At 42.6% G+C, this 24844-nt stretch overlaps 2 long non-coding RNA genes and 1 other non-coding gene across 6 annotated transcripts in view; 2 read left to right on the plus strand and 1 right to left on the minus strand.

The window, feature by feature from the left end:
* The window catches only part of LOC108590833 (uncharacterized), a 121736-nt gene extending 113250 nt beyond the window's left edge, over window positions 1–8486 (minus strand). For all 4 annotated transcript variants that reach the window (XR_013532995.1, XR_013532994.1, XR_013532993.1 and 1 more), the window contains exons 1-2: window positions 8244–8486; window positions 94–287 (exon numbers count right to left, since the gene is read on the minus strand). This is a non-coding gene — a long non-coding RNA (uncharacterized LOC108590833). The remainder of the gene's footprint in view (window positions 1–93; window positions 288–8243) is intronic.
* A 120-nt stretch (window positions 8487–8606) lies between these two features.
* Window positions 8607–24485, plus strand: LOC144581771 (uncharacterized). The gene is made up of 3 exons (XR_013532997.1): window positions 8607–8648; window positions 22345–22444; window positions 23225–24485. It is a non-coding gene; the product is annotated as an uncharacterized LOC144581771 (long non-coding RNA).
* LOC118152438 (U4 spliceosomal RNA) lies at window positions 22565–22705 on the plus strand. Its single transcript, XR_004741204.1, has one exon. It is a non-coding gene; the product is annotated as a U4 spliceosomal RNA (small nuclear RNA).
* Window positions 24486–24844: the final 359 nt, after the last annotated feature.

The following is a 24844-nucleotide window of genomic DNA, read 5'->3' on the forward strand; positions in this document are numbered from 1 at the left end:
AGACCCTGTGCCGCATATCTGCTCCTCTCCTGGGCCTCTCTACTTGGGGGTGGTAAAAACAATAAAAAGCCCAGTATATTTTCAGGACCTTACCTTACAGGCTTGGCTCCAAGTGTATGTGGTCTGGAGGACGCGGGGACTGCTTTTCTCCAAGCCTGTTACTCTCTTGCCTTCAGTCTCTGCACTTACATACATATACTTCACCACCTGGTCATTTTCTGGCCTCTTGCTGCTACTTGTAGTCTTCCTTCCTTCCTCTCAGGGCGAGAGCAGCAACAGGTATCAGGCTGTTAAGAAAAGAGGCTGCTTAAGGAGCCTGGAGCAGATGGGAAGAAACTGGCCATGACTCTACTTTCCCAAGCTCAGTTCTAAGACATTCCAGCTGAGGGCTAATGCAAGTAAATAGCCAGCACCTAAAGACTTTTAAAACAAGTTTTTTCTTCTTTTTTTTGCACACTTAAGCTAACTCAATGCAGGTTTATTATCCTCACAACTTGCAGTCATATTCTAATAACTTTCAAGGGCCAAAATATGGTAAAAATCACTTAAAATACCCATCCCTTCCATGCCTTAGTTCAACAGGCTTTATCTTTTGCCATTTCTGTATTTTATGTGCTATTTACCTGTCTCATAACCCCTCAAAACATATACAAAAGACCACAGATTTAATGGTTTCTCTTCTCACAAAGGGGCACCAGCACTGTGTCCAGTTACTAAGATATAATCCTGTTACTCTTTTCCTACCATTAAGCAAGGAACAATTTCATACTCTTAGCTTGTAATCTTAATTGCCAAGTAGCAATGGCTGACTCTATTGGTAATATCAGCTTCCATTTAACAGCCTCTAAGCTCCTGAACTTTCTAGAAACTGTGTCTATTAAATTTGTATCTGTTGTTGTCTCTGAGCCTTTGCTTCATGCCACTGTCTTTACAGATGGTTCAGAAAAAAAACTGAAAAGATGGCTACAGTGTGCCAAGATGCCATGCAAAATTAGCAACACAAAACCCAGGAGCATTTTAAAATGCAAGAGGTAGAGTTAGGTGACCTAATATTGGCCTTACAAACATTTCCTCACCAAGACATAAGTATAGTTAGTGATTCTGCTTATGCAGTATACAGCATTACTCATTTAAATCTTGCACATGTGAAGGACATTACTAATGAATCTCTACTAGCTCTGTTTCTTGCAGCACAAGAGCTCCTCTGTCCAGTCATCACCATCTTTACATCACCCATATTTGCTCTCATTCTAGGTTACCTGGTCCCTCAACAGCAGGGAACACTCTAGCTGATGCTCTGGTGCAACCACAAATGTGGTTTGCAGACTCTGCTGCATTTTTTCAAGCTCAAACTGATGATGCTTTTTTTCATCAGAATGCTGGCAGTCTTGAACAACAGTTTCATTTGACATTTGCTCAAGCTCACATGATTATTAAAACTCGTCCTAATGGCCAATGGCATTCTCTCTTTTTTTCCTTAGGACTTGATGTCAACCCATGAGGTCTGGTGCCTAATGTTATCTTGCAAACTAATGTTACTCAATATTCACCCCTTGGTTGCTTTAAATTTCTCCACGTTACCATGAACACTTATACAGGCTTAATACATGCTACCCCCTGGAATGGAGAAGAAACTAAAGATGCAATTGTGTCCCGACCCGCGGGACGAGCAACGGAGACCCTAGGGAGGGAGTGGGGATTAAAAGAGAGAGACAGGAGATGCGGAGAATGGAGACAAGTCAAGGATCTGATCAAGTCTCATTTATTAGCTACAAGGCGGTTGCTTATAAACAAGTAAGGGTGGGAAGTTCTGAGGGCTGAGGTCAGAGAGTAACCATGGAGACGAGGCTGCAGGCTAGCCTCATAACTAGGAGGAATGTGAAACTTAAACAATAAGGGAAGCCCACAAGATGGAGGTTTAGGTAAGAGGAACAAAAGCTTAAGCAACATAGTTACAAGATGGCTACTGCTCCCCACAGGTTCCCCTTTTTTATTTAATTTTTGTGTGGCCGATTGCCTGTGGGGACCATGCCTGTCTTAGGTCAAGAGATACACCTGCAGTGATGCTTTTTACCCTTACCCATCATAGGGTGAGCGGGATTCATATCCCGGTCCCCTGTCTTAGGCTGGAGCATCTTACTGCTAGGCTCTCAGGTTGCCTGTCATTGGCTAACTGGTCCAGCTCATCAGGCGATGTCAGAAACGGTTGGTGGTGCTTATCAAGCTTCCACCTTGATCCAACTCCATTTCCCTGTCGGCTATTTCCAGCTTATGATAATGGACCTGTAGGGGCTGCATTTTTATGGAGTCAATCTGTTGTTTGACAAAAGCCATGACCTTGTTGAATATAAGAGGTCCAACAGTGAGGAGTAGGAGGAAAATGACAAAAGGGCTGAGGAGGGGGAGGATATAGGGGAGGAACCCATTCAACCCTCCCCACAATGGATTATCGAAGAGTGCTTTTCTTCTTTTTGCCAGGTCTTCTTGCAGGGCTTTTATCTTATCTCTGATAACATCAGAACGGTTAGCATAAAAGCAGCATTTTTTATCTAATGCAAGGCACAGTCCTCCTTTCTGGGCGGTGAGCAGATCTAGGCCTCGTCAGTTTTGCAGGACTACTTCAGCTAGGGAGTCAAGTTGATCTTATATCATATTGTGATCCAAATCTGCTGTCGGTCTTAGGTATGAGAGTGATTGTCAGGGATATCAATATTAAGGTCCACATGTTTCTGAAAGATTGAAAGAGGGGGAACAGGGAATAATCCTCAGGGCTTAACACATTCCCTGGGAGGGATTATTATCCTCACATCCTGATGTTCCTTTACTGTCTACTTGTTTCAATAATCTCTCTGGTAGCCATCTGGCTGAATCTGCTTCTTTTGCATATACACAGACTGATCCTCTACCCCAAATCAATACGGGGTCGGGTCCATGCCAGGAGCCAGTCATAGGATCTTTCCACATCACTGATGCGAATTTTGTTTGAGTTTCTGATTGCCAATGGCGTTCTGCAGCGGAGTGTCCATTTTTGTCTAAAGTTAAAAAATTGAGTATAAATAGTGAATGTGCCATGAGGTTTCTGGGGGACCCCTTAATGGGGTACCATTCCCCCTTTTTTGTTTTTTCAAAGGTAATTTTTAAAGTGAGATGGGTTCTCTCAACTATCCCTTGGCCTTGAGGATTATAGGGGATGCCAGTTATATGTTGTATGTTTAATTGAGAGCAGAACCAGGCAAAGGCTGTGCTGGTATACCCTGGTCCATTATCGGTTTCAATTTTTTGTGGACAGCCAAGGGTTGCAAAAGCAGATAGTAAGTGCCTGATGACGTGTTTAGTGGCTTCTCCAGTTTGGAGTGTGGCAAACACATATCCACTGTAGGTATCAATGCATACATGAACATATTTGAGATTGCCAAATTCTGAAACATGAGTTACATCCATCTGCCAGAGTGCATTAGGGACTAGGCCCCTAGGGTTAACTCCCAAATGGGGTACGGGTAAGTGAGTGGCACATTGTGTGCATTCCTTAACTATTTGTCTAGCTTGTTCACTGGTAATATGATGTAATAATCTAAGGGAGTGAGCAATAAGGTGGTGTAGGTTGTGTGTGTGTTGAGCTTGAGATAGTGGGTCTTTAGCTTTTGTGGCATATGTATGAAAAACGCAGGTGGCTAGGTGGCCTTGTTGATTGCCTTGTGACAGCGGTCCAGGCAATCCTGAGTGGGCCCACAGGTGTCCAATAAAAAAAGGATGAGTTCTGTTAATGATGAACTGTTGTAATTGTTTGAATAATTTTGCAGCTGAAGAGGTATGTTTGATGATGGGAGCTGTCTCTAAATTAGGTATGGATTGAGCAATGTATGCACTATCGGTGTAAATGTTTAAGGGTTGATTAGGGAAAGCAGAGAATACTGCTATAACTGCTTGCAGCTCAGTAAGCTGAGCCGAGGATGATTGAGTTTGAAACTGCACGGTATGGCCTTGACTAACATAGGCAGCTATACCTGTGGATGAACCATCGGTGAACACTACGAGTCCATTGGAAATGGGCTCAGATTTTGTGACTTTTGGAAAGATAAATTCATGTCTATTGGCAAAAGCAATCAACTTATGAGGGGGATAGTGGTTGTCTAATTGTCCTGAAAAGGAAGCCAATGCTATAGGCCAAGCCTCAGTAGTTTGCATGAGCCACTGAACTTGTTCTTTACTGTATGGCTGGATAATCAAGGAAGGTTCATAACCAAAATATTCCTTGCCCATTGTTCAGCCTTGGATAATTAGATTTGCTACCATAAGGTAATATGATTCAAGAACTCTTTTTGGCGTGTTAGGGAGGTGTACCCACATGAGTGGAGCAGTTTGCCAAAATACAGTGGTAGGGGATAATGAGGTTTGACAAATAATAAATTGGAGCAGCTTGCTATAATCTACAAAAGTGATGGTCTGATGATTGATGGCATGTTCCACAGTTCAAATAGCATGTATGCCCTGAGAGGTTAACTCGCAAGGTGATGTGGTGTTTGGGTCTCCATTTAGAATATCATATATTCTAAGATATGCCTTTTTTTTGAGATCTGCCTTGCATAGTTTCAAATGAGGTAGTAGCCAATTAATATCTCCTAATAACTTCTGAAAGTCATTGAGTGTCTTCAGTTTATCTAACCTGAGTTGTACCTTTTGCGTAGTAATTTGGCTTCCTTTTAGTTGGAAGCCTAAGTACGTATAGGGGTCTGTGAGTTACACTTTTTCAGGAGCTATTAGCAGACCATGTTGAGTAAGAGATATTTGTAAGGCTTTAAAACAAGACAAAACATCTTGTCCAACTTTTCCTGCTAAAAGAATATCATCCATATAATGGATAATATAGATCTCTTTCCAGGTGTCTCTAATAGGTTGAATAGCTAGGCAACAAAAGACTGGCATAAGGTTGGACTATTAGCCATGCCTTGAGGTAACACTTTCCAGTGATATCTTTTCATAGGTTCCTTAAAATTGGTAGAAGGCACACTGAAAGCAAAACGTTTTTGATCATCTGGATGTAATGGAATAGTAAAGAAACAGTCCTTTAAATCAATAACAATTTTATAGTAGTTTAGGGGTATGGCGACAGGAGAAGGGAGCCCAGGTTGTAGGGCCCCCATTAGGACCATGGATTTGTTGACTTCTCTAAGATCCTGTAGCAATCGCTATTTTCCTGACTTTTTTCTAATAACGAAGATTGGTGTATTCCAAGGAGAATTACTAGGTTCTACATGCCCCACCCGCAACTGTTCCTGTACCAGTTGTTGTGCGGCAGCTAATTTTTCTGAAGAGAGGGGCCGTTGGTCAACCCATACGGGGTTGTCTGATAACCAAGTAATTTTGTCTGTGTGGGCTACAGGACAGACCGTGGCCCCTACTGAAAATGTCCTACTCCTTTCTTGTCTGTTTTTGGTTTAGATTCTATAGGGTTTAAAATTCCAGTTTGGGTTTTTCCTAACCCAGTGCCGGGCACATATCTGTGTTTAAGCATCTGGGCAGTAATGATCTCATTAGGACTACCTATGACTATACCTATCTGAGCCAGCAAATCCCTTCCCCAAAGGTTGAAGGGTAATCCTGCAACAATATAAGGTTGGATTTGGGCTTGATTTCCCTTTTTATCTTCCCATTTTAACATTTTTTACTTTTCTCGGGATTTTTGCTCTGACCAATACTGGTGAGATGAGTAATAGTAGCACTTATTGGCCATGTGGCAGGCCACTGGGTTTTGTTAATTATAGTCACATCTGCTCCAGTATCTACTAGTCCGGTAAATTCCTTTCCATCTAGCCATAATGTCATCATGGGCTTGTCAGGAGATATCACTTCTGCCCAATAGACGTCAGAGGAACCGACTGTCCTTTTTTATAACTCTATTATGGGTTTTATGGAGAGGTAAGAGTAAGAGCTGTGCAAATCTTTGTCCAGGGGAGATAGTACTTATAACTTTAGGGGAGGTTACCACGCCTTTGATTTCTCCTGTGTAATCATTATCTATTACTCCGGGGAGGACTTGTAGACCTTGTAGGGTAAGGCCACTTCGTCCTAGAATAAGTCCAAAAGAACCCTCAGGCAGGGGCCCGAAGATGCCTGTGGGCAATGCTTGAACCCCCATTTCAGGTGTTAATACTGTGTGGGAGGTGGAACAGAGGTCCAATCCTGCACTTCCTGTTGTGGCTCGACAGAGGTTTGAAACGGATTGTTGGTTGGAGGAACAAAACTGACTGCCCCATAGATTTGTTTTTGCTTGGGGGCCTGGGGCTGGCCCCTCATTACGTTTCCCTGATGTAGAGAAAGTGATTGCCCTTGGGCATCCCTTTTGGATTTACATTCATTGGCCCAATGCTTCCCTCTCTTGCATCGTGGACATAAGCCAGGGACTTTTGTATTAAGGGAGGGTTTTTAATCAGCATTACAATCTTTAGCATAGTGACCAGTGGCGCCACATTGAAAGCACCTATTTTTTGACTTATTAGATAAGAACTATTTCACAGTATAGTCCTGTAGGGCTGCAGCCAAAGCTAATCCCTGTTGATAGGCAGAGCCTATGTCTGAGCACAGGTGTATATACCCTGAGAGATCTGTTTTCCTTTTATAAGGGCGGATAGCCGCTTGGCAGGCAGCATTAGCATTTTCAAATGCTAGTTGTTTAACAAAATCTGTGCCTGCATCTGCATTACCAAAAATTCTGCCTGCCGCTGTAATGAGGCGATGTACAAATTCTGAAAAAGGTTCATCTGGCCCTTGTTTTATGCTGGTAAGGGAGGCACTAACATCCCCCTTTGTAGGCAGCTTTCGCCAGGCCTTTGTACCCGCAGTTTGAATTTGGGCATACAGACCCGCATCATACTGCATTTGTGCATCGCTGGTAGCGTAATTGCCTTCACCAGCTAGCATGTCAAAATTCCAATTATTAGCCTGTGCGTTGCAGCGGGCAGTTTCCCTACAACATTCATAAAACTCAGATTTCCACAACAAATAATCACCCCCTGAAAGGGTGGCTCAGGCCAAGGTCTGCCAATCTCCTGGGGTAAGCCAATTTTCGGCCACTGATTCTAAAATCGCAGTGGAGTACGGAGCAGTAGCGCCGTATTGTGCTACTGCAGTTTTTAGTTCTTTGATTATTTTAAAATCGAAACCTGCATGATGCCTCCAAGCTGTCCCCTGCTGGTCAGTGGTTTCTGTCACCTGGTATGCACTTGAATCCTCTAAATCTAATAAGGTGTTAAGCTGAGGAGGTTGTCTTAACGCCGCTCCCCTATGGGGAGGTATGACATTTTGGGTAACTTGAGTTTTAGCCTCATTCTTTATTTTACCTATTTTTATTTTTTCAAGCTGTTCTATGAGCTCTTGATGCTCAGTTTCAAGCCTAACCTGTTCTTTTAGGTACTCGATTTTTTTCTTGTAACCTTTTTCGGGGATCAATAACGGGACATGCCATTGGGGGTGCTGAGGGCCCCGCCTTGTAAGGCGGAGGTCGCCGCCTATGGGGGAAACAATCTGAGTTTTTATAATGGTCCACCTCTTCTTCTAAGTCATCCCAATCTATTCCCTCCTCAATGCCTTCATCTTCAGAATTATTTGCTCTTTCAATTAGCCAGGGGGTCTTTTCCTTTTTGGTGTGTCTAGATCCTGAGTTGGGGGCCCCCTGGGCAGACACCCTCTTTGGCCCTCTTTTTGTCTTTGCTGAAGGCGCATTTTTAGTCTCAGCCTGGCATTGTGAGACTAAATGCCGGGCGTCCCCTTCTTTGAGTCACTATCAGAGGACATTAAATCCTCCTCATTAGCTTGTGGCGACTGCGCCTCATCAGTTACAGACAATTGCTTAGAGTCACCTGGGCTCTTAGAACTGTTGAGGGTGCTTTTATCGAGTTCTCCCTTTAAGAGAGACTCTCCCTGAGTAATTACATTGGCAATGAGGGGGTCATGGCATCTCTGAGTTAAAATTTCATCTATCAGGTTCCAATAAGAAAAGGCTGTGACTGGGACCTCGGGTCCGAAAGCACTGTAATAATCTTTTAAAGCATCTCCTACCCTTTTCCACCGTTTTTGGTCTATGGGTCCTTCCTGGGGAAACCAAGGGCAGACATCCTGAATATAGTCAAAATATTTACACAATCGTTTTATTTTCACCTTTACTCCCCGCGCCTTTAAAGCCTTTCTTAAACTCTCTATGAACTCATGCTGGCTGATTTCCTGTCCCATATTCGCCGTCCGCTTACCGGAGCGCGAGTCCATGGCAGGTTCCCACGACGCTCTTTCCTCCAGATTTCTTAATCCTTCTGTGCCGGCTGACCTCGACGGCGTCCCTTACTGTGTCCCTCGTACTCGAGCTCTCACGTTGGGCGCCAGTTTGTCCCGACCCGCGGGATGAGCAACGGAGACCCTAGGGAGGGAGTGGGGATTAAAAGAGAGAGACAGGAGAGGCGGAGAATGGAGACAAGTCAAGGATCTGATCAAGTCTCATTTATTAGCTACAAGGCGGTTGCTTATAAACAAGTAAGGGCGGGAAGTTCTGAGGGCTGAGGTCAGAGAGTAACCATGGAGACGAGGCTGCAGGCTAGCCTCATAACTAGGAGGAATGTGAAACTTAAACAATAAGGGAAGCCCACAAGATGGAGGTTTAGGTAAGAGGAACAAAAGCTTAAGCAACATAGTTACAAGATGGCTACTGCTCCCCACACAATTGCTCATTTGTTTGAATCTATTATAATTTTAAGCCTTCAAAAAACTATAAAAACTGATAATGGATCTTACTATCTTAGCATTCAATTTACATATGCATTGCAAATTTCACACATACAACACAAAACTGGCATCCCCTGTAACAACCAGTCAGGCCATTATTAAATGAATTCATTTAAACTCTTAAAGTGTCAGAGAATAGATGTGTGGATATGGAAAAAAGAAAATATTTAAAAAATTTTAAACTCAACGTATATCTTAATAAACAAAAAAGGGAAACATGGGGCTGTCTCCTTCAGACCAAGACCTGTTGTTGGAGAATTGACCAGCAATGATGGTCATGACTTGGAAGTCACCTGACATTACCTGAGGACAGCTAAAGAAATTGGATCAACAAGCAACTATCCGGCTTGCCACCGTGGAAGCCCCTGCAACTTCATAGAACTGGTTTCTTATGTATCTGGCGGTAATTGGGGAAACTTCTGAGAAAGTAAGACAGGCATGGATGTTAGCGTGACTGGTAATTCTTGTCCTATGCCAAGTGGGATCAGCTTAAGAACATGTTTATTGGAGTCATGTTCTAAATCCCCTTGTTTTTCTTTACTTTCTTTTTTCTTCTTCTGTTTTTTCTTACTTCCTCTAACATGGATCATAGGAAAGAATAAATCCCCTTGTTTTTAATGTTATTAGCTGGTGGGATGCTGACCTGCCTTTGTCATCTAATACTTCTTAGACAGGAGGTCAGTGGATATCCCTTTCTCACCCTTTAACTGAAAATTTGGGATGGATTAAACTTAATGACTCCTTGACTTTATGTCAAGTAATCCCCCTCTTTGTTTCTTCACAGCAGCACACGACAAGTGTGTTACTCTCATTCCTCAGGAGTATCTGTACTATCAGCCCAAAAGGGATCTAAGCTTGCAAATTTGAGCTTTATTTCTGCTGTTACCACTAATCTTAGTGAGGTTTCTTATAAAGCTACACAAGTGCCCGATCTTCCTCTATGCTGTCCAATAGGAACTGAAGGTATAAATTTGAGGCTGTCTAGTGGTCTCCACACAGACAACCTGTGCCACGTCAGGGCCTCTGTTTGTTAATGGCACTTTACTTGATGGGGACCCCATGGGGGCAAATCAAACAATTGAATTTGGGAATTCCTCCAGTAGTTCTATCAGCTGGTCAGAGTATGGGCTTTCAGGATCTATATTACAACTAAAATGGAAATGAGTTTTAAGCCCTGCTCATACAGAAATTTGGAAATTAAGACTTCCTTTTCTTGAAAGAGTTCTTTCACATAGTGAGTACATTACTAGTGGTGGAAACTCTGTCCTCCTTTTGCACAATAATGTTACTGATACAGTCTTGATTTGTACTACATACCCTTATACACTTCTGCTTGGGCAAGTGTTCCTAACATAGAGCCAAATCAATCCTTTTATAGTATTAAAGTCTCTTCCAGTAGCTGGTATGCTACATGCTTGTCTCATCAAAAGGTTACACAGTTAAATATAACCTATGTCATGATTTTAAAACAGCATGCAGAATTGTAGCTGCCTGTAAATTTAACCCAAAGCTGGAAAGGAGTTTCCATCTTGTCGTTATTTAGAAAAGCACACTTGCAGGGGGCTTATCACAATTATTTGTCTTCTCAAATTTCCACTCTTAAGTGTGAATTAAAGAAACAACTTGAAGAATGGTTGCAGCAATTACAAACAAGTTCCCTTCAGCAATTACAAGAAGGCTTTCAATGGTTAAACCCCAACACTTGGTTGTCTGAGTTAAACATACACATTTGGTGGATTATGGCCGCTACACTTTTTTGGATCTGTTTGCTAGGTATCTGCAGATGGCCCTGTGCTGCCATCCGACGCATATACAAACATGGAAGAACGATAGAAGCTTACCTTGCATTGGATGACTAGCATGCTCTAAGAATTAAAGAAAGGGGAGATGTAGGGGGTGCATAGCAACATATTCAAGCTTATGTACATGGCATTTCATGTCAGGCATGGAGAAATACTGAAGCATTGTGTATGTTATTTGTGCATGAGAATGAAACTCCTTGGCTCTGAAAACAGGACAGGGAGTGGAGTGTGTGGTGTGATACGGAATGCTGAAAACAGCCTTCGGAGAATGCAGTTTCAATGTGTACAAGGTCACAGGTGCCTTAGCAACCCACCTCAAATTACCATCTAGTGGATGTTTGTAGTTAATACAAGCTCTTTCAATAAATACTTGGTGGACGAATGCTGGAGTGGACTCTCTCGGAGGAGTTACCCCCAGCCCAGCTCAGCTGGAACTCTCTGAATACATAGTTTCTGGCCTTCACTGTAAGTTATTGGCCCTGCACAAAGTGCTGGGATTAGCTTTTTAAAATTCCTTAAAGAAGGGGCAGCTGGAAAATGGCGACACCGAGAGCAGAAAACCCCAGACTCATCGAGGGTCTCAGCAACAAAGTGATTGTGTCTGCAGCCTGTGGGCGGAACCACACCATGACCTTGACGGAAATGGGCTCCGCGTTTGGGCTTGGGGAGAACAAGATCAGGAAGCTGGGCTTTGGCAACCAAATAGTCGCTGTCCACAGCCCCGCACAGATAATGTATAATGGCTAGCCAATTACCAAAGTGGCCTGTGGGGCTGAATTCAGTATGAGATGGTCCCCTGCCTGGTGAAGCTGTTTGACTTTTCTGGGCGTGGGGCTTCCCAGATCTGTGCTGGTTATATCTGCTCCTTTGCCATCAGTGAAGTAGATGGTCTGTCTGTTTTTTGGGGGTGCCACCAACACCTCCCCTAAATTTACCATGTACCCGAAAGCAGTGCAGGATCTCTGTGGCTGAAGACTGCGGAGCCTGGCTAGTGGGAAGAGCAGCATCACTGTGGCCACTGATGAGAGCACCATCAGCTGGAACCCATCCCCGACCTTCAGGGTACTGGGCTACAGAAACCGCAAGCCCAAGTCTTCCAGTGCAACCCAGGAGGTGAAGACTCTGGATGTCATTTTCTCAGAGCAGGTTGCCATGGGCTACTCACACTCCTTGGTGATCAAAGTGTTGGAGACGAAAGTGAGACTGAGAAAGAGAAGATCAAGAAACTGCCAGAATACAACCCCCAAATCCTCTGATGCTCCCGGGGACTCCTCCAACTCCACACCTCTCCTGGCAGCTGTCCTTTCCATGTGCACTGGGATGTGAAGTCAAACAAGGAATTAAAGCAGAAGTTGCCAGGCACGGTGGTTCATGCCTGTAATACCAGCACTTTGGTAGGCAAAAGCAGATGGATCACCTGAGGTCAGGAGTTTGAGACCAGCCTGACCAATGTGGTGAAACCCTTTCTCTACCAAAAATACAAAAAATTCGTTGGGCATGGTGGTGGGCACCTGTAATCCCAGCTACTTGGGAGACTGAGACAGGAGAATCACTTGAACCTGGAAGGCGGGGGTTGCAGTGAGCCAAGATCATGCCATTGCACCAGCTTGGGTGACAAGAGTAAAACTCCATCTCAAAAAAAAAAAAAAAAAAAAAAAAAACAAAAGTTGACTGGAGGTGCATTTTTATGTAGACTCCCTGAGGTTCCATTTTATAAGTAAACCAGCATTATTCACCTTTTTTCTGTATGCTTTCCAAAGTATGTTTTTCTTCCTCTTAATATTGAATTAGAGTATTTGCTTATAGTTGACTTACCATTCCTGAAAAGAGACAGAAACTTTGAGAACTTGGAGCAATCTAGGTTGTTCTAAAGTTTTTTCTTTCTTCATCTCCTAAATACACTCCCCCAAACACCGCTTTCCAGATATAATCAGCATCGTGATCCAGATGGATGCTACATGGCAGACAAATCATCATTTACTCAGAAAAAGAAAACGTCCCTTACAGGAAGTAGCAGTAGCTAGGCGAAGTCAGTCCCTGCCGGCCCGCCTCCATCCAAAATCATGCTCACATGCTTCAGAAGCATCCGTGACACTCCTTTATCACTTTTTCTGACACATCAGCTGAGGCCAGTGTCAGTTCTGTTTCTCCATTTGGCTGCCTATACACCCACAGCCTTCTAGCTGTGACTGTGTCCCCCCTGGTGGGGGGTAGGGTTGGGGGTTTGTGTTTAGCCGTTTGTATCTACTTTAGCTGTAAAAGAAGTCCAAATGAAAATCAGGTGATGGAGGAACCATGGGGACTTGCAGTGGGGCAGAAGTGGAAACATTTGTATCAGTTGAGTCGGCTTCATGGCTTTCTGTGGAGCCAGGGCCAGGCCTTGTCTTGCATACTCACCAATTAGAGGTCCATCAGCCAGCAGCCGAGTGCATTCTCCAGTCCTTGCAAGAAGAATCAGCCCTTTTGTAGCAGCCTTGATCACCTTGTGCTTTGGTCTCTTTTTCTCTCTGGCCTGGATCCCGCCTCGAAGGGTCCGTCCTGTTCCTGAAACTCCGTTTATTGTTCTGTTGACCTGGCTCCCTTTAGTCACATATGCTTGGCTCTGGTACCAAACAGTTGGAATTACTGAAGAGTGCCCTTCCTCACCTGTCAGTACGGATGCTGTGATTGCCAAGAGGGTCCCTGTCAAGTGCCCATGCTCGAGCTCACCACCGCTGCCCTTTGCATTGCACTGAGTGAGTTACAACGTGCCCTTCCCTGAACCCTCTTCTCCCCAGGACCCAAGAGAGGTGACAGCTCTGGCGGGGGCTCTTGGTTTCCAGAAGTTCTGGACTGGTTTGCGTGAGTTAAAATCGATATTTAGTTCCGTGGCACTCATGGGGGAGATGGAAATAGAACTTAAGTGTGAGACTTGGGTGGCTGGGAAAGTTAAATATTGGTCTCTTCAAGTTTTCTTTTCTTTTACTGTTGTTGCCACTTATCACTGTCTCCATGTTAAAATGCCAAAAACAATCTAGTTGTTGTTGCTTTTTTCCCTATTTTCCACTCAATCACTCCTCTTAACGTGACTCCTGCCTGTGGAGGGCAGTCCAAGGCCCTGTGGGAGGAAACAAGCCTGCATCTCTCTAAGACTTAGTCTGATGCCATGCTCATCCCTTGTTCTGTGTTCAATGAGTAGTCCAGGGGAGAAGATTCTGCCACTTCAGAGCTTTACTAAACTAACCTAATTTGTCCAAATCACTCCAAAACCACCATCTCTGATTCATGTTTCCATGTGACAGCCTGATCTGTTTGCCTGGACAGGTCTCTTTCCTGGAACACAGCCCAAGCACCTGTGCTCCTGGCACCCTTGAGGTCTCTCCTTTGAGTCATGGTCACTGAGAGGGTTGAGGAAGCAGCACTCAAGGTTCCAGCCTTTGCAGGAGCCACCCTGAGCAGAGCTGGGCTTAGATCTTCCCGTGACCTCATGTAAACCCAGCAGCCAGGCTCTTCTAGAACCCTTGCCAGGGACTGGAGCAGGAAAGGGACATTCAAAGTGAAGACTGCCTTGTCCCACATCTCCTTTTGGCTTAGATTGAAAAACGAACTTCCCAGTGGGTTAAATCCTTTAAAACAAGGAGTTTGGGGGAAGGGCATATTGCAATGCTAGGGAAAGGTACACAGTCGCCCAGCTGGGAACATGCTTGGCGCTGACCCCGAGGGCATCTGACCAGTCTTCCAGCTCAGGAAAAAGAATTTGAAAGAGGCTTAGAGTGAAGGAGAATCAAAGAGGAGGTTATGATTTGGTCAAAGGTGCCTGGTTTAGTACTGTAATTGTCTTATTCTATACGTGTGTGTGTGTGTGTGTGTGTGTGTGTGTGTGTGTGTATTTCTTGCAGTAAACATTTTATTTTATTTGAGAGAGAGTTTCTCTCTTGTTGCCAGGTTGGTGTGCAATGGCATGATCTCAGCTCACTGCGACCTCCACCTCCTGGGTTCAAGCGATTCTCCAGCCTCAGCCTTCTGGGACTACAGGTGCCTGCCACCACCAGCTAATTTTTTTTGTATTTGTAGTAGCGACAGGGTTTCACCATGTTAGCCAGGCTGGACCTCTGATCTGCCCCCTCAGCCTTCCAAAGTGCTGGGATTATAAGTGTGAGCCACCGTGCTCAGCCTAATTTTGTATTTTTAGTAGAGATGGGGTTTCTTCATGTTGGTCAGGCTGGTCTCGAACCCTCAACCTCAGGTGATCTGTTTGCCTCAGAAATGCTGGGATTATAGGCATGAGCCACGGCACCTGGCCAGAGTAAACACTTTACATAAATGATTTTTTGATTTGTTTTGTTTCGTTGAGACAACATCTCACTCTGTCGCCCATGCTGGAGTGCGGTGGTGTGATCTCTACTCACTGCAACCTCCATCTGCTGAGTTCAAGTGATTCTCCCGCCTCAGCCTCTTGAGTAGCTGGGATTACAGGGTCCTGCCACCATGCCCAGCTAACTGTTGTATTTTTAGCAGAGATGGGGTTTCTTCATATTGGCCAGGCTGGTCTTGGCCTCCCAAAGCACTGGGATTACAGGTGTGAGCCACTGTGCCCGTTTTTGCCCATTTTTTCAATCATATTATTTGTTTCCTTGGTATTAATTGTCTGACTTTCTTACATATTCTGGACATTAGCCACTGGTCAGATGCAGTTATTGTTTCTTTTGCTTTGCAGCTCTTCCGTGTTGTATAATCCTACTTGTCTATTTTTGCTTTTGTTGCCTATAAGTTTGAGTTGTTATCCAAAAAATCTTTTCCCAGATCAAGGTTGTAAAGCATTTTCCCAGGGTTTGCTTCTAGTAGTTTCATAGTTTCAGTATTTTTTTTTTTTATGGAGATAGGGTCTTGTTATCACTCAGGTTAGAGTACAATGGCGTGAACATGGTTCACTGAAGCCTCAATCTCTAGGCCTCAGGCAATTCTCCCAACTCAGCCACCTGAGTAGGTAAAACTATAGGCACATGCTACCATGCCTGGCAAAGTTTTTAAATTTTTCGTAGATAAGGGGTCTTTGCTCTGTTACTCAGGCTGTTCTCGAACTCCTGGCCTCAAGCCATCTTCCCACCAAAGCTTCCCAAAGTGCTGGGATTACAGGGGTGAGCCACCATGCTTGGACTACATTTGTCTTTAATCCATTTTGAGTTGACTTTTGTATACATTGAAAAATAGGGGTCTCTTCAATAAATGGTGGTAGGAAAATTGGATATTCACATGCACCATTTATTGAAGAAACTGACTTTATTGTCGAGACTACCACCATTTATTGAAGAGACTACCTTTTCCCCAGTGTGTTTGTGATGTCTTCATTGGAAATCAGTTGGCTGTAAATGTGTGAATTTTTTTCTATGTCCTCTATTGTGTTCCATTGGTCTATGTATCTACTTTTATGCCAATACCATGCTGTTTTGGTTATTACTATAGCTTTGTAGTATATTTTGAAGTCAGTTTTAAAAACAAAGACAGTTTTTATTTTATTTATTTATTTTCTTTAAAAGACAAGGTTTCACCATGTTGGTCAGGCTGTTCTTGAACTTCCAACCTCAAGTGATCCGCCTGCCTTGGCCTCCAAAGTGCTTGGATTACAGGCGTGGCCACCACGCCCGGCCATTTATTTATTTATTTATTTAGAGACAGAGTCTTGCTCTGTTGCCGAGTCTGGAGTGCAGTGGTATGATCTTGGTTCACTAAAACCTCTACCTCCTGGGTTCAAGCAATTCTTCTGCCTCAGTATCCTGAGTAGCTGGGATTACAGGTGCCACCAGACCCGGCTGATTTTTTTTTGTATTTTTAGTAGAGGCAGGGCTTTACCACGTTGGCCAGGCTGGTCTCGATCTCAAAACCTCAAGTGATCTGCCTGCCTCAGCCTCTCACAGTTCTAGGATTATAGGCATGAGCCAATATGCCCAGCAAAAATAGTTTTTAAATTATGAAAATGCCAATGTGCAAGGGCCGGTGGTGTGATGGATAACACGCCTGACTTTCACTCTGAAAATGCCATTGTGCAAACCCAGTTAGATTTCACAGCCCACTCATGTGGCATTTACTCCCTAGACAGTAATATATGAAAAGGTACTTTTCTTCAAGATTTCTCATGTCAGTTTTTAATGCCAAAGAAAAGATTACATAATAAAAACAATGCAAAAGAGTGTGGTATTATGGTATTTTTACACTATAATTCCATTCAACTTTAATTTTTTAATAAAGTTATAACTTTGTTTCATGAAGTTATCATATCATTGTAAATTTAAAACCCTTACATTGGTAGTATTAGGCAATGAACTAAAAAAGTTATCTCTCTGAATATTTAGAGTCTCATTAATAATGAACAAGAACACTGGGTTTACTACTAGTGAGTAACTGGTTTACAAAAGGGATCAAGACACGTTTATGTAAAATTAAATAGTGTATTTGATGTATGGAGAAAATGGACTGGACTTTACTCCTGCATCAGTAAAGATGTCCAATCCCTCATTTTATTCAAGTTTTTTTTTTTTTAAAAGACAGGGTTTCACCATGTTGGTCAGGCTGCTCTTGAACTCCTGACCTCAGGTGATTCACCCACCTTGGCCTCCAAAGTGCTTGGATTACAAGTGTGAGCCACCATACCCGGCCTTTTATTCAAGATTTTTAAAGTACTTCTTCTAAATGTGAAATTGAAAAATGCCCACAATTTGCCTATTTTTCTTTGTCATTATTCCTATCTTTTCTGCATTAACTGCAAATCCCACAGTAAGAAACATAATTTAGGTTTGAGTTTTTAAACGGTTTTTTACCTCATTCATATCTGACTTCCCATATACTATGTCTAATTGATAAAATTTATTTCAATCTAGTGCAGAATTCTGAGGGATAAAGGTATTTTTATGCACATATCACCAATAGAGGGCAGACCCTGAATACCAAGGAAAGTTATATATCTTTCAGTGCCCTTAAGCCCAGTTTACAAGCTCACACATAACAAAGAATTACAGCTGTGAGTCTTTCCCTTATGTCAGTGACCCCAAATCTAATGCACTTATTCGTAATATATTTTCTCCCTCCACTGCCCTTATGTTACATGCAAGAAAAAAAGAAAAAAAAAAAGAAATATATCTTCTCTACACATACATCTTATCTTTCAAATAATTTTCCGTTTTTAAGAAAATGTATCAAAAAGCAAGTAAATAAGCAAACAAATTAACTCCAGATGGATTAAAGACTTAAACATAAGACCTGGCACCATAAAAACCCTAGAAGGAAATCTAGGCAAAACTATCCAGGACATAGGAGTAGGCAAGGACTTTATGACCAAAACACCAAAAGCATTGGCAACAAAAGCCAAAATAGACAAATGGGACCTAATGAAACTCCACAGCTTCTGCACGGCAAAAGAAACAGTCACTAGAGTGGATGGGCAACCAACAGAATGGGAAAAAATTTTTGCAGTTTACCCATCTGACAAAGGGCTGATATCCAGAATTTACAAAGAACTCAAACGGATTTACAGGAAAAAAACAAACAAGCCCATTCAAAAGTGGGCAAAGGATATGAACAGACACTTTACGAAAGAAGACATATATGAGGCCAACTATCATATGAAAAAATGCTCATCATCACTGGTCATCAGAGAGATGCAAATCAAAACCACATTGAGATACCATCTCACGCCAGTTAGAATGGCGATCATTAAAAAATCTGGAGACAACAGATGCTGGAGAGGATGTGGAGAAAAAGGAACACTTTTACACTGTTGGTGGGAGTGTAAATTAGTTCAACCATTGTGGAAGACGGTGTGGCGATTCCTCAAGGCCTTAGAAATAGAAATTCCATTTGACCCAGCAATCCCATTACTGGGTATATATCCAAAAGACTATAAATCGTTCTACTACAAGGACACATGTACACGAATGTTCATTGCAGCACTGTTTACAATAGCAAAGACCTGGAATCAACCCAAATGCCCATTGATAATAGACTGGATTGGTAAAATGTGGCACATATACACCATGGAATATTATGCAGCAATCAGAAATGATGAGTTTGTGTCCTTTGTAGGGACATGGATGAATCTGGAGAACGTCATCCTCAGCAAACTGACACAAGAACAGAAAATGAAACACCGCATATTCTCACTCATAGGTGGGTGATGAAAAATGAGAACACATGGACACAGAAAGGGGAGTACTAAACACTGGGGTCTATTGGGGGGAAAAGGGGAGGGCCAGTGGGAGGGGGAGGTGGGGAGGGATAGCCTGGGGAGAAATGCCAAATGTGGGTGAAGGGGAGAAGGAAAGAAAAGCACACTGCCATGTGTGTTCCTACGCAACCGTCTTACATGCTCTGCTCATGTACCCCAAAACCTAAAATCCAATAAAAAATTAAAAAAAAAAAAGACTTCACATATACAACTAGCAGGTTTTTCTTGTAAATCCAAGAAAAGGTGTGTATTAGTAAAATCCAGAGGCTGGGTATGGTGGCTCATGCCTGTAATCCCAGCACTTAGGGTGGCAGATGCAGGCAAATCACCTGAGGTCAGGAATTATTATTTTTTTTTTTAAGACAGGTTTCACCAAGTTGGCCAGGCTGGTCTTGAACTCCTGACCTCAAGTGATCCGCCCACCTCGGCCTCCCAAACTGCTGCGATTACAGGTGTGAGCCACCATGTCCAGCCGAGGTCAGGAATTCAAGGCCAGCCTGGTCAATGTGGTGAAACCCCGTCTCTACTAAAAATACAAAAATTAGCCAGGCATAATGGCATGTTCCTGTAGTCCCAGTTACTCAGAAGGCTAAGGCAGGAGAATTGCTTGAACTGGGGGAAGAGGTTGCAGTGAGCTGAGATCATGCTGGCCTGGGTTACAGAGAAAGGCTCCATCTCAAAAACAAAAGGAAAGAAAGCAAAACCAAACAAAAATCAAGAAATCTAGGTGGTAACTATGTAAACATTTATATTTCAATTAAAATAATAAGCTCTTAACAAGTATATTTGCCGCAGGAAGACCCATCTAATCATAACTGGCGTAAGGAACCTGCCTGAGTTTTAATAAATGCTTAACTTTTAAAATTTAAATTTAAAAGTTTAATTAAATTTTAAAATTAAATGAGTTTTTAGGTTCTTTTAAAAATAGTAATATTACATTTTATAGTCACCTTTATCAAATTGAGAGCAAGTTCTAAAAATTCAATTAATATATGATTATTTCATCATATTCCAAAGGTGAAATTTATTTAATACTTTTCTCCTATCTTTCTCAATCTATCTCTCCCACCCTCACAGTTTAAGTCAGAAATACTTTAGCACACAACATATACAAAGCACCAGAATGAGACTAAGAAAACATCCCCACCAGGCATGGTGGCTCACACCTGTAATCCCAGCACTTTGGGAGGCCAGGGCAGGCAGATCACCTGAGCCCAGGAATTCAAGACCAGCCTGGGCAACACGGTGAAACCTCATCTCTACTAAAATACAAAAGAATTAGCCAGTCGTGGCGATGTGCGCTTGTAATCCCAGCTGTTCAAGAGGCTGAGGCAGGAGAATCGCTTGAACCTAGGAGGCTGAGGTTGCAATTAGCCAAGATAGTGCTCAAGATAGTGCCTGAATAACAGAGAGAGACTCTGTCTCAAAAAAAAATAAAAAATAAAAAAGTCTGGGTATGGTGGCTCATGCCTGTAATCCCAACACTGGGAGGCCAAGGTGGGAGGATCACAAGGTCAGGAGTTCAAGACCAGCCTGACCAACATGGTGAAACCCCCTTTCTACTAAAAATAAAAAATTATCCGGGTGTAGTGACAGGCACCTGTAATCTCAGCTACTCGGGAGGCTGAAACACAGAATTGCTTGATCCCAGGAGGTGGAGGTTGCAGTGAGCTGAGATTGCACCACTGCATTCCAGCCTGGACAACAAGAGCAAAACTCCATCTTAAAAAAAAAGAAAAAAAGAAAAGAAAAAGAAAACAAGGTTCCTGACTTCAAGGTATGTGCAAACCATGTAGCAATATAAAATCAACTCGTTGAAATGTTTCAGTTTCATAAAATAAAATCTATATTAGTGACACAAAATGATGTGGGGAAAACTGAAAAGAAATATTAAATAGTTATTGAACTAATGGTTCTGAAACTGAAGAAAAAGTGCTTTTATATTATCTACATGGTTTTTAAGCCCTGAATCAAGGTTTTCTTAGTAAGTGACTACATTCCGACTAGGAGTTAACAGAGGTTCAGTTACAATTGAAAATGAATTTGTTTCTGCACAAATTCATTTTCAATGGTAGATTTTTAATGTAGATTAAATGGTAAATTTTGCCATTTTTCATTGGTAGATCTTTAATATATAAAAATTTTTTGACTGGGTGAGGTGGCTTACGGCTGCAATCCTAGTACTTTGGGAGGCCAAGGCAGTGGGATCACCTGAGGTCGTGAGTTCAAGACCAGCCTGACCAATATGGAGAAACCCCGTCTCTACTAAAAATACAAAAAAAAAAAAAAAGAAAATTAGCTGGGCATGGTGGTGCATGCCTCTAATCCCAGATACTCAGGAGGCTGAGGCAGAAGAATCACTTGAACACGGGAGGTGGAGGTTGCAGTGAGCTGAGATTGCGCCATTGCACTCCAGCCTGGGCAACAAGAGTGAAACTCCATTTCATAAACAAACAAACTCTGCCTGCAACTGGAGCCAGGAAGCTTGGATTCTAGTCCCTGTTTCTCACTTCCTATGAGGGATTGGCAGCAAAGCAATTCATTTTCCTGAGCTTGTTTTTATAGATGAGGTAAAATTCAGACAAAATTTTACATGAAATGATTTTTCTAATTAATTAATTTTATTCAGTCCCCATAGAGACTGCCAAAGATTGCCTACACTGACTATATTTCAAGTCATCATGGTGGGGGTATTGGGAAAAGTTTTCACTCCTTTTCCAAACTCCTGTTTGGAAGTGTACTGGAGTCCTAGGCTGTCCCCTGATACCTGTGGTGGCTTTGGGCCATGGTGACCCTCAAAATCAGAGGAATTCAAAAGGTGGGGTTCCCAGAAAATGGAGCTCCTAATAGTTCTGCTGGAACACATGGGACAATCGGTCATTTTTATTCCATGACAGAATGTAGTTAAGAATATGGAAAACAGCTTTCGCTTTCTCCTTTCAACCTCTCCTAATCACTAAGTGTGTTTACCGAGGTACGAAATAAGAAAGTAGTTCATGGATTAAAAAAAAAAGAGGTACATTTGGAAATAAAGGAGAGTGTATTTTCATTTATTTCTGAGCATGAAAGAATTTATAGAGCCAGATGCAGTGGCTCATGCCTGTAACCCCAGCACTTCAGGAGACCAAGGCAGGAGGATCACTTGAGCCCAGGAGTTTGAAACCTGCCTGGGCAACAAAGTGAGACCCCAATATCTACAAAAAAATTGTAAAAATTATCCAGGTATAGTGGCATGCGCCTGTAGTCCCAGCTACTCAGAGACTGAGGTGGGAGGATTGCTTGAGCCCAGAGGTCGAGGCTGCAGTGAGTTATGATCATGCCGCTACACTCCAACCTGGGTGACAAAGTGAGACCCTGTCTCAAATAAAAATAAAAATTTAAAAATTTACAAAGAACCTATAAATATAATGCCTATATGCCCCCTCTACTGTCTCCAAAGTTATCAAAAAATCACATGGTTAGTGTAACTCCACATAATAATCTCCCCAAAACTCTATCTTCCTTCAAATTATATACCACGGCAAATAATTAGCAACATTTGACTAACATACATTTTATAACCTTTCTTCTATACAGTGTCTTGCCCAAATGCTACCTCCACTGTAAAAGGAAAAGAATCAGATGCCTAAGATCTTCAGCATTATTGATGACAAAAATAACTAAAAACATGCTCTAGGTAAGCCTTGAGGTCACACCTACTAATAGAATAAGTGCATTTACTACTGTTACCATTATTATCAACATATCACACAATAACTTGCCTTTTGGACATTTCCCAACTTAAAAATCATTTCACAGCTTTGTGCAGTGGGAGTACCGTAGCCAATGAAGTTTAACCGAGGCACAGTTATTGCTAATTGAAAACTTTTCCCAATACCCCACCATGACGACTTGAAATATAGTTGGCGTTGGCAATTTTTGGCAGTCTCTATGGTGACTGAATAAAATGAATAAAATAAGTAAATTAATTAATTAATTTAAAAAATCATTTCTCGTAAAATTTCATCTGAATCTTACCCGATCTATTAAAAACAAGTTCAGGAAAGTGAATTGCCTTGCTGCCAATCCCTCATAGGAAGTGAGGAACGGGCTAGAATCCAAGCTTCCTGACTCCAGCTCCAGGCAGAAAGAGTTTCAGATGTCTCGGGAAACCTCTCAAGAAAGCTGAAGCTGTCAAATAATGAGTTAATATCAGGAGGTTCAGAACCATTTTAATTCAAGATTACAGCAAAGTGCAGGGTGGTGCACATTCAGGGGTAAGGAACCACTAGCTCTCCATGCTTCCTGGTAATTCAGCACTACTAGGTTTATTATCTTCCTGAAACCGAAGGTGGGAAACTGGTTTGGGTCAGAAATAATTTACTAAAACAGCCTAGCAAATTAACAATAAGAACTAACATATGGAGCATTTAGCATTCATCAGGATTATTAATTTATTTATCCTTCCCCCCTCCAGAGCCTGCTACCCTATTTTACCTGAGGAAACCAAAAAAGAGGAAAAACTAAGTGATTTGACCAAGCTCAGACAAGTAAGCTCAGAGTAGGACTTGAACCCAAGCCCTCTTACCTTAAAGCCTGGACTCTCACACCAAGCTACTCTATGTCTCAGCAGAGCTCTTCACAATCAGAGCTCAATAGTTCTGCTCCACCATGACAAACAACAGGCAGGAAAATTTCTTTCTTTTCCAGAATTTGCTTTCAGAAAACTCTTTGCCAGGCACAGTGGCTCACACCTGTAATCCCAGCACTTGGGAGGCAGAGGTGGGTGGATCACCAGGAGTTCAAGACCAGCCTGGCCAATGTTACTTGTCTTTTAGTAAAGACGGCAAACCTGTCTACTAAAAATGCAGAAATTTAGACAGGTGTGGTGGCACAACCCTGTAACCCAAGCTACTCAGGAGGCTGAGGCAGGAGAATCACTTGAATGGAAGACGGAGGTTGCAGTGAACCAAGATTGTGCCACTGCAACAAAACAAAACAGAAACTATTTATCCTAGCAGTTTGGGAGGTCAAGGTGGGAGGACGGCTTGAGTCAGGAGATTGAGGCCAGCCTGGGCAACAGGGCAAAATCCTGTCTCTACAAAAATTAGCTGGGTGTGGTGGCATGTGCCTGTAGTCCCAGCTACTTGAGAGGCTGAGGTGGAAGGATTGCTTGAACCTCCTGGGAGGTCAAGGCTGCAGTGAGCCGAGATTGCACCACTACACTCCAGCATGGGAGCATGGGTGAAAGAGTGAGACCCTCTAAAAAAAAAAAAAAAAAACCTCTTTGTTTAGTATGGGATTCAAAATCCTGGCATTTGGGTGTATGCCTCAAATATCACGGAAAGTGGCTATCAATCTGAAGCAATAATAGGAAAACAGACCTAAGTGTGAGGAAAACTGAGCAGCATGAAAAGGCAGAGTGTGCTATCCACAGGGAGAGGGTGCACACTGGCAGGTCAGAGATTCTGCATTAGAGGACAAATGACAAGGAGATTGTTGAAATGCAAAGAAAAACACAAAGTGTATTTCTTAGAACTGACAGCACCTTTTTTTTTTCCAAATAAAATATATGTATGTATCAACATTTTCGAGTTCTTTGGTCAGAAGTCTTTATTTTTAAAAAGTGTAGAGGTTTTTTTAAGCTTCTATGAACCATCATAACTGATATAAATGATCAATTGATTCTTTTTTAGTTAATTCCTCTGGGAAAAAGAGGTGGCAGTAGCATGGGAATTCACAGCTCTTGTATTTCAATAAAATGAAAGTGCAAAAGTCACTAACCAATATCTTACCAAACCAGACATTTTACATACATAAAAATAACAATAGGCCAGGGTGGTGGCTCATGCCTGTAATCCCAGCACTTTGGGATGCCACTTGAGATGCTTTTTCAGACTCTTGCCTTCTGGCTACTGACTGGCTCCACCCAAACCCGCGACTCTGGACCCCACCCAGAGGTGGACTCCGTGTTTTTCCACACCCCTGTGATTGCATCCCCAGCCAAACAACAGCACCCATTCCCTACTGTCCCCGTGCCCACTGAACTATTCCTGAAAAACTCTAACCTCTGAGCCTTCATGGAGGTGGATTTGAA

This window comes from Callithrix jacchus, chromosome 3, assembly GCF_049354715.1.
Source record: "Callithrix jacchus isolate 240 chromosome 3, calJac240_pri, whole genome shotgun sequence".
Lineage (NCBI taxonomy): Eukaryota > Metazoa > Chordata > Mammalia > Primates > Cebidae > Callithrix > Callithrix jacchus.